This window comes from Taudactylus pleione, unplaced genomic scaffold (assembly GCF_031769625.1).
Source record: "Taudactylus pleione unplaced genomic scaffold, aTauple2 ptg000227l, whole genome shotgun sequence".
Classification (NCBI taxonomy): Eukaryota; Metazoa; Chordata; class Amphibia; order Anura; family Myobatrachidae; genus Taudactylus; species Taudactylus pleione.
In genome coordinates this window covers 519,714-532,682 of record NW_028284629.1, presented here as the reverse complement: position 1 = coordinate 532,682, position 12,969 = coordinate 519,714, and the positions used below count along the sequence as shown (strand labels likewise).

The 12,969-nt window shown below is 45.1% G+C and overlaps 1 pseudogene; it reads right to left on the bottom strand.

Moving 5' to 3' along the window:
- Positions 1-11,053: 11,053 nt before the first annotated feature.
- On the bottom strand, positions 11,054-11,172 carry LOC148517067 (5S ribosomal RNA; annotated as a pseudogene).
- Positions 11,173-12,969: the final 1,797 nt, after the last annotated feature.

Genomic DNA, 12,969 nt, shown 5'->3' with positions numbered 1-12,969 from the left:
CAGCAGATACAGCTTTGTAGCCATTACTGTGTGATCCTGGGAGTATGTGGTGTAATGACGCAGGGATGTAATATAGCAGATACAGCTTTGTAGCCATTACTGTGTGATCCTGGGAGTATGTGGTGTAGTGACGCAGCGATATAACACAGCAGATACAGCTTTGTAGCCATTACTGTGTGATCCTGGGAGTATGTGGTGTAGTGACGCAGGGATATAACACAGCAGATACAGCTTTGTAGCCATTACTGTGTGATCCTGGGAGTATGTGGTGTAATGACGCAGGGGTGTAACACAGCAGATACAGCTTTGTAGCCATTACTGTGCGATCCTGGGAGTATGTGGTGTAATGACGCAGGGATGTAATATAGCAGATACAGCTTTGTAGCCATTACTGTGTGATCCTGGGATTATGTGGTGCAATGATGCAGGAATGTAACACAGCAGATACAGCTTTGTAGCCATTACTGTGTGATCCTGGGAGTATGTGGTGTAATGATGCAGGGATATAACACAGCAGATACAGCTTTGTAGCCATTACTGTGTGATCCTGGGAGTATGTGGTGTAATGACGCAGGGATGTAATATAGCAGATACAGCTTTGTAGCCATTACTGTGTGATCCTGGGAGTATGTGGTGTAGTGACGCAGGGATATAACACAGCAGATACAGCTTTGTAGCCATTACTGTGTGATCCTGGGAGTATGTGGTGTAGTGACGCAGGGATATAACACAGCAGATACAGCTTTGTAGCCATTACTGTGTGATCCTGGGAGTATGTGGTGTAATGACGCAGGGGTGTAACACAGCAGATACAGCTTTGTAGCCATTACTGTGTGATCCTGGGAGTATGTGGTGCAATGACACAGGGGTGTAACACAGCAGATACAGCTTTGTAGCCATTACTGTGTGATCCTGGGAGTATGTGGTGTAATGACGCAGGGATATATCACAGCAGATACAGCTTTGTAGCCATTACTGTGTGATCCTGGGAGTATGTGGTGTAATGACGCAGGGGTGTAACACAGCAGATACAGCTTTGTAGCCATTACTGTGTGATCCTGGGAGTATGTGGTGTATTGACGCAGGGATATAACACAGCAGATACAGCTTTGTAGCCATTACTGTGTGATCCTGGGAGTATGTGGCGTAATGATGCAGGGCTGTAACACAGCAGATACAGCTTTGTAGCCATTACTGTGTGATCCTGGGAGTATGTGGTGTAATGAAGCAGTGATATAACACAGCAGTTACAGCTTTGTAGCCATTACTGTGTGATCCGGGGAGTATGTGGTGTAATGATGCAGGGATATAACACAGCAGATACAGCTTTGTAGCCATTACTGTGTGATCCTGGGAGTATGTGGTGTAATGATGCAGGGATGTAACACAGCAGATACAGCTTTGTAGCCATTACTGTGTGATCCTGGGAGTATGTGGTGTAATGACGCAGGGGTGTAACACAGCAGGTACAGCTTTGTAGCCATTACTGTGTGATCCTGGGAGTATGTGGTGTAATGACGCAGGGGTGTAACACAGCAGATACAGCTTTGTAGCCATTACTGTGTGATCCTGGGAGTATGTGGTGTAATGACGCAGGGATATAACACAGCAGATACAGCTTTGTAGCCATGTCTGTGTGATCCTGGGAGTATGTGGTGTAATGATGCAGGGCTGTAATATAGCAGATACAGCTTTATAGCCATGTCTATGTGATCCTGGGAGTATGTGGTGTAATGATGCAGGGCTGTAACACAGCAGATACAGCTTTGTAGCCATGTCTGTGTGATCCTGGGAGTATGTGGTGTAATGACGTAGGAATGTAACACAGCAGATACAGCTTTGTAGCCATTACTGTGTGATCCTGGGAGTATGTGGTGTAATGACGCAGGGATATAACAAAGCAGTTACAGCTTTGTAGCCATTACTGTGTGGTCCTGGGAGTATGTGGTGTAATGATGCAGGGATATAACACAGCAGATACAGCTTTGTAGCCATTACTGTGTGATCCTGGGAGTATGTGGTGTAATGACGCAGGGATATAACACAGCAGTTACAGCTTTGTAGCCATTACTGTGTGATCCTGGGAGTATGTGGTGTAATGATGCAGGGATATAACACAGCAGATACAGCTTTGTAGCCATTACTGTGTGATCCTGGGAGTATGTGGTGTAATGATGCAGGGATGTAACACAGCAGATACAGCTTTGTAGCCATTACTGTGTGATCCTGGGAGTATGTGGTGTAATGACGCAGTGGTGTAACACAGCAAATACAGCTTTGTAGCCATTACTGTGTGATCCTGGGAGTATGTGGTGTAATGACGCAGGGATATATCACAGCAGATACAGCTTTGTAGCCATTACTGTGTGATCCTGGGAGTATGTGGTGTAATGACGCAGGGGTGTAACACAGCAGATACAGCTTTGTAGCCATTACTGTGTGATCCTGGGAGTATGTGGTGTATTGATGCAGGGATATAACACAGCAGATACAGCTTTGTAGCCATTACTGTGTGATCCTGGGAGTATGTGGCGTAATGATGCAGGGCTGTAACACAGCAGATACAGCTTTGTAGCCATTACTGTGTGATCCTGGGAGTATGTGGCGTAATGAAGCAGGGATATAACACAGCAGTTACAGCTTTGTAGCCATTACTGTGTGATCCGGGGAGTATGTGGTGTAATGATGCAGGGATATAACACAGCAGATACAGCTTTGTAGCCATTACTGTGTGATCCTGGGAGTATGTGGTGTAATGATGCAGGGATGTAACACAGCAGACACAGCTTTGTAGCCATTACTGTGTGATCCTGGGAGTATGTGGTGTAATGACGCAGGGGTGTAACACAGCAGGTACAGCTTTGTAGCCATTACTGTGTGATCCTGGGAGTATGTGGTGTAATGACGCAGGGGTGTAACACAGCAGGTACAGCTTTGTAGCCATTACTGTGTGATCCTGGGAGTATGTGGTGTAATGACGCAGGGATATAACACAGCAGATACAGCTTTGTAGCCATGTCTGTGTGATCCTGGGAGTATGTGGTGTAATGATGCAGGGCTGTAATATAGCAGATACAGCTTTATAGCCATGTCTATGTGATCCTGGGAGTATGTGGTGTAATGATGCAGGGCTGTAACACAGCAGATACAGCTTTGTAGCCATGTCTGTGTGATCCTGGGAGTATGTGGTGTAATGACGTAGGAATGTAACACAGCAGATACAGCTTTGTAGCCATTACTGTGTGATCCTGGGAGTATGTGGTGTAATGACGCAGGGATATAACAAAGCAGTTACAGCTTTGTAGCCATTACTGTGTGGTCCTGGGAGTATGTGGTGTAATGATGCAGGGATATAACACAGCAGATACAGCTTTGTAGCCATTACTGTGTGATCCTGGGAGTATGTGGTGTAATGACGCAGGGATATAACACAGCAGTTACAGCTTTGTAGCCATTACTGTGTGATCCTGGGAGTATGTGGTGTAATGATGCAGGGATATAACACAGCAGATACAGCTTTGTAGCCATTACTGTGTGATCCTGGGAGTATGTGGTGTAATGACGCAGGGATATAACACAGCAGTTACAGCTTTGTAGCCATTACTGTGTGATCCTGGGAGTATGTGGTGTAATGATGCAGGGATATAACACAGCAGATACAGCTTTGTAGCCATTACTGTGTGATCCTGGGAGTATGTGGTGTAATGACGCAGGGGTGTAACACAGCAGGTACAGCTTTGTAGCCATTACTGTGTGATCCTGGGAGTATGTGGTGTAATGACGCAGGGGTGTAACACAGCAGGTACAGCTTTGTAGCCATTACTGTGTGATCATGGGAGTATGTGGTGTAATGACGCAGGGATATAACACAGCAGATACAGCTTTGTAGCCATGTCTGTGTGATCCTGGGAGTATGTGGTGTAATGATGCAGGGCTGTAATATAGCAGATACAGCTTTATAGCCATGTCTATGTGATCCTGGGAGTATGTGGTGTAATGATGCAGGGCTGTAACACAGCAGATACAGCTTTGTAGCCATGTCTGTGTGATCCTGGGAGTATGTGGTGTAATGACGTAGGAATGTAACACAGCAGATACAGCTTTGTAGCCATTACTCTGTGATCCTGGGAGTATGTGGTGTAATGACGCAGGGATATAACACAGCAGTTACAGCTTTGTAGCCATTACTGTGTGGTCCTGGGAGTATGTGGTGTAATGATGCAGGGATATAACACAGCAGATACAGCTTTGTAGCCATTACTGTGTGATCCTGGGAGTATGTATTGTAATGACGCAGGGGTGTAACACAGCAGGTACAGCTTTGTAGCCATTACTGTGTGATCCTGGGAGTATGTGGTGTAATGACGCAGGGATATAACACAACAGATACAGCTTTGTAGCCATTACTGTGTGATCCTGGGAGTATGTGGTGTAATGACGTAGGAATGTAACACAGCAGATACAGCTTTGTAGCCATTACTGTGTGATCCTGGGAGTATGTGGTGTAATGACGCAGGGATATAACACAGCAGATACAGCTTTGTAGCCATTACTGTGTGATCCTGGGAGTATGTGGTGTAATGATGCAGGGGTATAACACAGCAGATACAGCTTTGTAGCCATTACTGTGTGATCCTGGGAGTATGTGGTGTAATAACGCAGGGGTGTAACACAGCAGATACAGCTTTGTAGCCATTACTGTGTGATCCTGGGAGTATATAGTGTAATGACGCAGGGATATAACACAGCAGATACAGCTTTGTAGCCATGTCTGTGTGATCCTGGGAGTATATGGTGTAATGATGCAGGGATGTAACACAGCAGATACAGCTTTGTAGCTATTACTGTGTGATCCTGGTAGTATGTGGTGTAATGACGCAGGCAGAGCCGTAACTAGACTTTTTGGTGCCCTGTGCAAGAAAGCGCATTGGCGCCCCCCTCATTTTTCAAAGGGACATAATGCACCCAAAAAAGGGGAATGGCCTCATGCGGAAGGGCCAGGGAAGAGATAGGGGAGGCCAGGAAATGCTGGGGATGAAATAAGAGGAAGCTACAAGTGAGAATGATAATTAACAGAAATTTGACAGGCCCAAACAGCGCCCCCTGGCCTGTGGTGCCCTGGGCGATGGCACCGGCCGCACTACCCTAGCTACGGCCCTGGACGCAGGGATATAACACAGCAGATACAGCTTTGTAGCCATGTGTGTGTGGTCCTAGGAGTATGTGGTGTAATGACGCAGGGATGTAACACAGCAGATACAGCTTTGTAGCCATTACTGTGTGATCCTGGGAGTATTTGGTGTAATCAGGGGCGGATTGGCAGTTACTTTCTGCGGGGAAAATCCTGGTGGGCCGATTGGTTGTGGGGCCGCTTTTCCATTGAGGCCCTTCCCCCTTATTACCGTCACCTGCGGACTTACTATTTTTTTATAGCCACCCGGGCCGGCTGTTAGCTCTGCCTTGCCGCGCCTGAGCCTCTCTCGCGAGGCCAGCGCGGCCTGTTTAAACCCCGCCCAGCATGGCTTTGGCGTCACACGCCGCGGAGGAGTGAAGAAGACCCGGCCTGCGGGTGACAGTGGTGGAGGTAAGTTGCGGCGCCGGCGGGAATGGTAGGCCGCCCAGGCAGTCTGTCTCCTCTCTACTCTTCCCTCCCCAGGCTGTGAAGTGTCAAGTTTAATTTCACAGCCTGGGGAGAGGGCAGAGTGGAGAGGAGAATTTCTGGCTAGCTGCAGTGCAGGACATTGGGGCTAGGTCCATCAGGAGAGACTCGGGATGTCTGGGGTGAGGGGCCCTTCTAAGGGGGAGAGGAGATGATCTGTCTAAGGGGAAAGGGGGATGACATGTCTAAGGGGGAGGGGGTGAGGGGAGATGATCTGTCTAAGGGTGAGGGGGTGAGGGGAGACGAACTGTCTAAGGGGGAGGGGGTGAGGGGAGATGATCTGTCTAAGGGGGATGGGGGGAGGGGAGATAATGTGTCTATGGGGGAGGGGAGATGATGTGTCTAATGGGGAGAGGGTGAGGGGAGATGATGTGTCTAAGGGGGAGAGGGTGAGGGGAGAAGATCTGTTGGAGAGGGGGAGAGGAGATCTGCTGAACTGGGGGGAGATGGACTTTCTGTGGGGGAGGGGGGTCTGCTTTACTGAGATGATCTGTCTGTGGGGTGGGCTCATTTTGTTCTAAGGAGATATGATATTTCTGTGGGGAGGGGTCTGCTATACTAGGTGGAGATGATCTGTCTGTGGGGAGGGGGCTCTGGTACACTAGGGGTGCAGGAAATGATGATCTATGGGGAGGGGGGTATTCTGTGCTAAGGGGAGATGACCTGAGTGTGAGAAAGAAGGGCTATTCTGTGCTAGGGCAGGAAGACGCCACTGAGGAGATGCAGGAGGATAGCGCCTGGGAGACGCAGGAGGATAGCACTGTGGGGAGACATAGGCGGATGGCGCCAGAGAGAATTGGGGGTGGCACTGGAGAGGTGCAGGGGGATAGCGCTGAAGAAACACATGAGAGGAGATAGGCTGGAGACACACCAAGGTGATGATGCTGGAGACACACATATAGGACAGTAGGACCACTGGTACTATTAGATGAAAACACTGGGGCACAGTAATCTTCAGTAAGATAACAATTCTAATGAAACCATATAGTACCAAATGAGCAAATATATTTTATTAATATTAAATTGTTCAATATAGGAAACTCCCATATTGTCCTGCCCCAAAACATCTGTTACTATGCATTATCTGGTTAAACCTCTGTTGCATGATGATGACATTGGCTTTATTGCTACACAAACAGGCGGCTTCCGGACTATGTGATCTCCTGCATGAATAGTGATCACCGACTTAAGAAACTGCCTGTCCAAGAAGGATCAATTTCTTCAGAGGTTCCCCGCTGCAGAGAAAACATATAGGTAAGAAAATACTAATTCACATGCTTGCTGTACTTATTCACAAAAGAGAGGGATTGGGGGCATGGCTATCATCTCCTGGAGCTGTGGGCATGCCCCTAGCATGAAATAATGGGGGGAGTGGCTTGTGGGCATGGCATTTCTCATTAGACCACACCCCTTATTAGGCCACACCCACTTTTCTGGGCGCGCGCACATAGGGCCTCTTCCACATTTTTTTCCAGGGCCACTTTAAATTCCCAATCCGCCCCTGGGTCTAATGACGCAGGGATGTAACACAGCAGATACAGCTTTGTAGCCATGCCTGTGTGGAGAGAAATAATGAATAAACCATATAAAATAAATGTTTTGTATAATACTTACATTATGTTCTCTGCCCTGGGCTGTATAGGAGGCACTGGTTTTCTGGGTACAGCTGGAAGGAGAGGTACATACATGTTATAGAATATCTTTATTTGAGCAGCTTGAAATGACTCTGGGCTTATTTATTAATCATGTAAATAAATGTTAAATATCACAGTGAGCAATATATAAAGACCTGTAACACTACTACAGTCTCAGGATGTTGATATCATAGATGTCTGATCTACTTGAGTGTAACCTATATTTACTTACTCTCTCGGAATGCCCGGGAGACTCCCAAATCTTGGTAGGCACCTGGAAAAGCAGGCACATCGCCCAGAACCCCTTCAAGGCTGCCCAGTGCCGCTCACTTCCAGAGTTAAGTGGTTGGTCTGGACAGATTGATAACTCTATTCATGCTGATTTTGTGGCCATGTCACCATGGCACTGTCCATCTCTTTACAATGCAGGTAATCACAGCATTGTTTAACAGGGGGCTAACAGAATTACCGCAGCTGTAATCAGTGCCGCGCATGTGCTGCTTTTGTGAATGTAACGTTGCATGTGCAGCACTGATTACAGCTGCGGTAAGTTAGAGCAGGCAGGGAAAAGTATCTATTTCCAGAAAAGCTGTCATCACAAAAATGACAGCTTTTCAGCATAGATAGTTATGGAGCGGAGGAATGATGAATTCCTCTGGAAATTAGGTAGAACTCTATGCGAGTTCTAAACCTAATTACCCCCATCAAATATTTAGTAATGATGAGTCATAGCGTCAGAGATGTATAATGCAGCAGGGATTGCCTTCATCTGTTGCAGTCCCTTGATGGCCAGTGACCAATTTCAGAAGCTTTGTGGGATATAAATCCAGCACTTATTTTAAAGGTCTCATAACTGAGCATTATTATTATTATTTATTTATATGGTGACACGAGTGTTCCGCAGTGCCTTACAAAGTACATAAACAAATAAGTAACCAGCGACTTACAATACAATACAATGCAGGACACAGACATGTATAATAAACATAGTTATATATTAGCAACCTTTATACCCACATAAGCAGCCAAGTGTTAGTTGTCCTAGTATGGAGAAAGAGATAAATGAAAATACAATAGGGAGAAGCACAAGAGGGTAGAGGGCCCTGCTCAAAAGAGCTTACATTCTGAAAGGGAGGGGCAGACAAACAGGAGTGACACAGATGAGATAGGCGGGGAGGAAGGAAGATGTACAGTATATATATTTTATATCTATATATATATATATATATGTGGGTGGGTGGTGTGTGTATGTATATATATATTGTGACACAGTTAGGTTAGGGGGTCCCTCTCCTGGGTAGAGGACTCCTTCCTTACACACACAGCAGCAGGGAAGCAGCACACCAGTCTGGATGCAAGTACAAGCTGGTCGGCGCCAGTCTTTATTGTACAATGACAGAAATATAAAGAAAACATAAATATAAATCCTAGCCCTGTCGGGGCACTAACTTCACAGGTAGTTCCCTCACTACCAGAACCTGGCAGGGCCTAATGCCCTCGCCAGCAACAAAGCACAGTACAGTACTCACAAATAGGTTTTTCAAGTGTCTCTGAGCAAACTCCCTGCCTGCTCTCCCAGGTGAGACACTCAGCCCTAAACACACTAGGCTTATATTGGCCACTCTCAGGTGGAAAACTAACAAGCCTGTTACCAGGCTGCGAGAACCAAAACCTAGAGTGGCCGTGGGTGGAGCCCTCCCTCTCCTCTCACCCACAACCCCCAGGTCCCAAACCGGCTTTTCAAAAAGCCGAAACTCAAGCCTGCTACACTGCAGACTTTCTCCTGGGGGTTTAAAACACAAAAGACAGGAATCTGGGACAAATGTACCTGCCACAGACCACTTTACCAGTGATCCTATCACAATATATATATATATATATATATATATATATATATATGGTAATAACAAAGCTGATGTAAAGCGCTCTATATGTGCAAATATGTGCAATGTTGCAAAGGTGCAGGTAATAAATGAAAATAAAAATATAAATTTATATGCACAATTCCAAAACCTAGGTACATGTGCAAATTGCAATAATAAAGTGCAAAATGTGCAATGAGTGCAATTCAATAGAATATATATAAATAAATAACTTTAGTACATACAACAGTGAAAATGTAATATTAGAGGAATTTAATTATAACATAAGAAATACCCTAAATGTATAGGGCAACATACATATAGTAAAACATATACATATATAAAAAATGCCACTGATAGATGTTAAAAACAGTAAGCATAAAAACTGGAAAAAAAAATTGAGGAATAAAAAAGGATTGGCTTATCTGAGTGAAATATAAAAGGTAAGTTCATGGAAGGTGGAACCAGGAGTCCCCAAAGCGTTTCGTCCAGTTAGTAGACTTCTTCAAGGGATGTGTAACTCCTGTGGGGTACCTGGTATAAATACCCACTTAATGGGACAAACTGGGAGGTGTTCATAATGTCGCATCATTTCCGCCCATCTAGCTGTTTACAGTGTTCTATTTCCGCCCTTCTGGTGCTATTCACCGGAGCTTTAAGGATGTGCTTCTTCTTGTGCTTCCTCCTGGAGGTCGCGGTCATGTAATTGGTGTCGGCCATCTTGGTTCTCTTGGTCATGTGGCTAGCAGTGGCCATCTTGATGCTCTCAATCAGGTGATAAGTGTTGGTGGCCATCTTCATGCTCGCAGTCTTGTGGTTGGCGGTGGCCATCTTGCTACTCCCGATTTAATGGTTGGCGTCGGCCATCTTACAGCTCTTGGTCGGGTAGCGCTTGGTGGCCATCTTGGTGCTCTCGATTTGCTGCATGCATCTTTAGATTCCCTAGTGCGGCCATCTTAGTACACCCAGGTTTGCAGGATCCTCTACATCACGATCTGATGATACAGTAAAGGTGCGTACACACTACACGATATGCTCCCTGAGCGATATCGTGTAGTGTGTCCCTGGCAGGCTGTGCTCAATGTCATTCATGACATTGAGCACAGCCGCTGAACGATATCATTAACGATATCGTTCAGCGCCAGACTCTCTCCCCCATTCCCCGACATGCAGCAACCTGACGAGGTCGTCAGGTTGTGCTGCATGTTCAGGCGATGGACAATGTCGGAAACGACCAGCGGGAGTGCGCATCACTGGTCGTTTCCGAAATGAAAGTGCACGATTTGTGCACAATTACTGAGCGATTGCATGATTACGATGTCGTAATCGTGCAGTCGCTCAGTAATATCGCCCAGTGTGTACCCACACTAAGTGATGGACAAGCATCTTGAAGTATCGAAAGACAGACATCTGTATATTTCTCACGGATAATTATCCTATATGAATAAGAGATGGTATTAGTACTTATATCCACATAGGTAATAAATTGCAGGTTCCCGTAGTCATAAATTTAGCATACAAATATCCTTCTAAAATAATTGTCAAAAGGTGTATCAATCCCTATAGTTTGAAGAGGACTATTAGATTGTGTAATCATAATGAGAATCATTTGGACTGTGTAGGGGATGAGTCCAAAAGGACCAAACTAATAATAAAAAAGGGAAAAGAAAGGAGAAAAAAAGAAGAAAAGAAGAAAATATAGTCCTTTTCTGATGGCATAATAGTCATTCCAAAGTCCAGGGGGGGAGTGAATGGCTTTATAAGTTATCCATCTTTAGTATGTAGTATTCTCTTAGTAGGTGCTTCTTGCGATGATCAGTCTTTTCTCAGGTATTCCAGGGTTTTTCTGCTACTAGACAGTTGCAGGCTGACGGAGTAGGAAAAGTGAATCTCGTAACGTACTACAGTTCCTGGTCTTCCCTGGTGGTCTCCCACCCAAGTACTAGCCCGGCCCATCACTGCTTAGCTTCCAAGATCTGACGAGATTGGGCGCTTATAGCCAGGTATGACTGTAGGAAACTACGAGATTCACAAACTGCCATCCGAACCAATGTCTTATAGAAAGGGTGCTATCTCGTAGCTATCGTTAAATCCTCGCGGGGTCATTGTGTATAGTTCGAAGATCCAGTACATTTCTCTTCTGGCCAACTTATTTGCCAGATCGCCACCCCTTTCTCCAAGTTGTACATGTTCGATTGCTTTGAAGGTCAAATCTTCTGGATTAGATTGATGCTGCTGGATGAAGTGTTGAGATACCAAATGTCCCTCTACTTTTATTCTTGATGTTTTGGATATGTTCTTGTATCCTTAATTTTATGGGTCGTTTAGTTTTACCAACATACTTGGTTTCACAAGTACACTCTAGCAGGTATATGACTGATGTGGAGTTGAAATTCAAATGATGTTTAATCTTATATTCCTTGCTGTTTGTGGAATTATGAAAGGTTCTTCTTTGTCTGTGTATATATTTACAAATATTACATATGCCACATTTATAGCAACCAGGACAACTGTGGAAGGCAGTCTATTTTGAAGTGTTGGGGTTTCTTGAGGTAGGAGGAAGATCATACAAGAGAAGGAACATGTAACCGATCCTAAAGAAAAAGGAATTTTTTTTTTAAAAGGTATATATATTAAAGATCTACACGAAATACAGCAAACTATGGCCCTGATTCAGAGCCGTTCGTTAACAGCAGTACGCTCATTGCGTTCCGATGTTGAGTAACCGCGCATGCGTCTGTGTTACACTGCGCATGTGCGTACGGCAGATTGCAAGTTTTTTTTGTCTCGTTCGTCAAATAGCGAACAGGAAGTGACATGTCAAATGTGATTGACAGAACAGGGCGTTTTTGGGCGTTGACGGGGGTGGAGATGGAAAAACGCAGGCGTGGCGAGGCGTTTTTGGGTAGTACATACATTAACAAATGCGAACGTCAAATGTGTTCGTACCAACTAATACGTCACTGGATGAATATCTTTCCCTTCAAAATGCTCGCACAGCTTAGGGGCTGGATAACTCGACCACAGTGGCGATGGCCTTCTCCTCCGTCCCGGGACTCCACGATGTAGCATCGATTAATCACGGCTTGTCAGAAAATCAATTAGTGTTGGATTGAAAACCGGCTTGGTATGTGTTTGGAAAGCAGTTTTTTTGGCTAGCACAAAACCGAACGCAGGTGGAAATCAGAGCTGCTAATGTCTGGATTACACAATCAATTAGCGTACATTTGTGGGGGGTGTATTTTGGCCGCAATGTGTTCGTTTTTGGACTATTGTAACAATAATGTCATCATGTTTAGGTTTGGTCCCTCATTTTGTGTTTGCAAGGTGATTTTTCCTCCTTAGGTAATGTTTTAAACGTCCTTAACGAGCCCTTTTTTTTCAATGTGTAATTTTTTAGTTTGAACGTTGTTGGCTTGTGGGCCCGGATTAAATGTAACCCATTTTTACAATAATGTCAGAATACAAAGTCGTACATTTGTGGTAAATTTATTGGTATCCCACAAAAAAAAAAAAAACATATTTAACTCAAACATTTTTGGCAGTGTTCATTCCACAATATTTATTAATTGTGCAAACATTAATTTTTGGGTAAACGAAAATTCAAAAATTAAAAACAATTCACAAGAAAGGAGAGGGAAGTTTTGGGCAGAAAGGAATATGAGGCAAGCACAGAAGGAGTGTGGGAAAAGTAGCCAATGGTGTCACCGTTTTTTCAGCCGTTTGGCTGGGGGAGGGAGGGCGCCAGACCGGGTCCGGGATGTCATCGGGCTGGCCTGTCCAGAGGCAGATGTTGTGGCCTCTGGACTAGGCA